Here is a 3928-nt window from a genome sequence, read left to right on the forward strand (position 1 = left end):
CTAGGTGTAGTATCTCTTAACCGCATCTGCATTGATAGCTTTTGGCCATATCTTACCATCCATTTCTGCTAGAATCAAAGCTCCTCCAGTCAGTACTCGGTGAACCATGTAAGGTCCTTGCCAATTAGGTGCAAACTTTCCCTTAGCTTCATCTTGGTGCAGAAATATTCGCTTTAACACCAATTGTCCCGGTTCAAACTGTCTCAATCTTACTTTCTTGTTGAAAGCTTTGGCAATCCTGTGTTGATAAAGTTGCCCGTGACAAACTGCATTCATTCTTTTTTCATCAATGAGCATCAATTGTTCATACCGATTTTGTGTCCACTCGGCATCACTTAACTCAGCTTCTTAGATGATCCTCAGAGATGGTATCTCAACTTCCATTGGTAACACTGCTTCTGTTCCATAAACCAAACGATAAGGTGTTGCCCCAGTCGAAGTCCTGATTGTGGTGCGGTATCCAAGAAGGGAAAATGACAAACTCTCATGCCAATGCTTGTAGTTACCAATCATTTTCCGCAATATCCTCTTGATATTTTTGTTGGCGGCCTCAACTGCTCCATTCATCTGAGGTCGATAAGGAGTGGACTTGCGGTGAATAATTTTAAACTTCTCGCATATCTCATGCATCAAACCACTATTGAGATTAGCTCCATTATCTGTAATAATTGACTCGGGGATCCCAAATCTACAAATGATGTTATTGCGAACAAAATCTGTCACCACCTTCTTTGTCACAGACTTGTATGAAGATGCTTCTACCCACTTTGTGAAGTAATCAATAGCTACCAGAATGAACCTGTGTCCATTTGAGGCGGCTGGCTCAATAGGGCCAATGACATCCATTCCCCAAGCTGCAAATGGCCAAGGAGAACTCGTCACATTTAGCTCATTCGGTGGAACCCGAATCAAATCACCATGAATTTGACATTGATGACACCTTCTCACAAAACGGATACAGTCTGTTTCCATGGTCATCCAAAAATATCCAGCTCGCAGAATCTTCTTTGCCAAAGTGAAACCATTCATGTGTGGCCCACATGTACCCCCATGTATTTCTTCAATCAACTTGCTTGCCTCTTGAGAGTTAACACATCTTAACAATCCCAAATCTGGAGTCCTCCTATAAAGGATTTCCCCACTTAGGAAAAAGTGATTTGCTAGTCTCCAAAGTGTCCTCTTTTGAACATTGTTTACTCCTTCTGGATAGTCTCCTTCTCTGATATACCTCTTAATGTCATAGTACCAAGGTTCTCCATCCGGTTCTTCATCTACATGGAAACAATAGGCTGGTTGATCCTGCACATTGACCTTGATGGGATCTATATAGTTCTTGTCTGGATGTTGAATCATAGAAGCCAGGGTTGCCAACGCGTCTGCAAACTCGTTCTGAGCTCGTGGAATATGCTTGAATTCTATCTTGACAAATTTCTTGCACAATTCTTTCACACACAACAAATATGGGAGTATCTTCACATTCTTTGTGCTCTATTCACCTCGAACCTGATGAATCAATAAGTCGGAATCACCTATAACCAACAATTCTTGTATATTCATGTCAACAGCCATTCTAAGCCCAAGAATACAAGCCTCGTACTCCACCATATTATTTGTGCATAAGAATCTGAACTTTGTTGAGATAGGATAATGTTGACCTGATTCTGAAATCAACACTGCTCCAGCACCGACTACTTTGGAATTCGTAGCACCATCAAAAAACATTCTCCACCTGGGATATTCTTTGAAAATATCCTCCCCAATAAATAAAACCTCTTCATCAGGGAAATAAGTTTTAAGAGGCCTGTACTCTTCGTCCACGGGATTTTCAGCGAGATGATCAGCTAGCGCTTGTCCCTTGATGGCTTTTTGAGTGACATAAACAATGTCGAATTCACATAGCAAAATTTGCCACTTCGCCAACCTTCCAGTGGGCATAGGCTTCTGAAATATATACTTGAGTGGATCCATCCTTGAGATGAGAAAAGTGGTATACGCACATAAATAATGTCTCAACTTTTGTGCAACCCAAGTCAAAGCACAACAAATGCGCTCCAATAAAGTATACTGAGCCTCATAAGGAGTGAACTTTTTGCTCAAGTAGTATATAGCTTGCTCCTTCTTTCCAGTTTCGTCATGTTGTCCAAGCACACATCCAAATGCATTGTCAGACACTGACAAATACAACAACGGTCTTCCAGATTCTGGGGGCACCAAGACTGGTGGACTAGATAAATACTCCTTGATTCTGTCGAAAGCTTTTTGGCAATCTTCCATCCATTTTGTTGCAACATCTTTCCTCAGCAACTTGAAGATTGGCTCGCAAATTACAGTGGATTGTGCAATGAATCGACTAATGTAATTGAGGCGTCCAAGAAAACTCATTACATCCTTTCGACTCTTTGGAGGAGGCAAGTCCTGAATAGCCTTTATCTTTGAAGGATCTAGCTCTATCCCTTTCCTACTCACGATGAAACCCAACAGCTTCCTGGCAGGGACACCAAATGCACACTTCGCAGGATTTAACTTCAGATTGTATCGCCCTAATCTGTCAAAAAACTTCTTCAAATCTGTTATATGATCTGAACTCTTCCGTGACTTGATGATGACATCATCCACATAGACTTCAATCTCTTTGTGGATCATATCATGAAATATGGTAGTCATAGCTCTCATATATGTTGCCCCTGCATTCTTGAGTCCAAAAGGCATTACCCGGTAACAATATACTCCCCAAGGCGTGATGAATGCGGTTTTCTCTGCATCTTCTTCATCCATTAGAATCTGATGATATCCTGCAAAGCAATCAACAAATGACTGCAACTCATGCTTTGCACAATTATCAATAAGTATGTGAATATTTGGGAGAGGAAAATCATCTTTCGGACTAGCCTTGTTGAGATCTCGATAATCTAGGTATGGATTGGCTTCATGCTTGTTATGCATCGATAGATTGTAGAACTCGAGCAGTCAAGTTTCAGTTTCCGAATGAGCCAGTCATAGAGTGGAGTAGCAGTTCAGCAGTGCCTAAGGGTCGTTTTATTTCGTACCTTAAGGCAAGAAAGTTAGTTTCGAAGGGTTGTATCTATCACTTAGTCCGAGTTCATGACTCTAGTGTTGAGATACCTTATTTTCAGTCAGTTCCTATAGTAAGAGAGTTTCCAGAAGTTTTTCCTGATGATCTACCCGGAATTCCTCCTGAGAGAGAAATAGATTTCGGCATAGATCTCATTCCAGATACTCGTCCTATCTCAATTCCGCCATATAGAATGGCACCAGCAGAGTTGAAAGAGTTGAAGGAGCAGTTGGAAGATCTTCTAGAGAAGGGTTTCATTCGACCGAGTGTCTCACCCTGGGGTGCTCCGGTTTTGTTTGTGAGAAAGAAAGATGGTTCCCTTAGGATGTGTATAGATTACCGCCAGTTGAATAAGGTTACCATCAAGAATAAGTACCCTCTTCCGAGGATTGATGATCTTTTCGATCAGCTTCAGGGTGCCACTTGTTTTTCAAAGATTGACCTCCGATCAAGCTATCATCAGTTAAGGATAAAGGAACGTGATATTCCAAAAACAGCTTTCAGAACCAGATATGGTCATTATGAGTTTTTAGTCATGTCGTTTGGTTTAAACCAATGCGCCGGCTGCTTTCATGGACCTGATGAATAGAGTCTTCAAACCTTATTTAGATATGTTTGTTATTGTCTTTATTGATGATATACTAGTCTATTCAAGGAATGAAGAAGATCATGCTAGTCATCTCAGAACAGTTCTTCAGACTTTGAAAGACAAGGAGTTGTATGCCAAGTTCTCTAAGTGTAAGTTTTGGCTTAAGTCTGTGGCGTTCCTAGGTCATATTGTGTCCGGTGATGGAATTAAAGTTGATACTCGGAAAATTGAGGCAGTGCAGAATTGGCCTAGACCTACATCTCCTA

General features: G+C 41.1%; 1 pseudogene; it reads right to left on the reverse strand.

Annotated features, from left to right (window-relative positions):
* LOC125818858 (uncharacterized) lies at window positions 1-3593 on the reverse strand (annotated as a pseudogene).
* Between the last annotated feature and the right edge of the window lie 335 nt (window positions 3594-3928).

Source organism: Solanum verrucosum, unplaced genomic scaffold, assembly GCF_900185275.1.
Source record: "Solanum verrucosum unplaced genomic scaffold, falcon-dt-bn FXZP01000252.1, whole genome shotgun sequence".
NCBI lineage: Eukaryota > Viridiplantae > Streptophyta > Magnoliopsida > Solanales > Solanaceae > Solanum > Solanum verrucosum.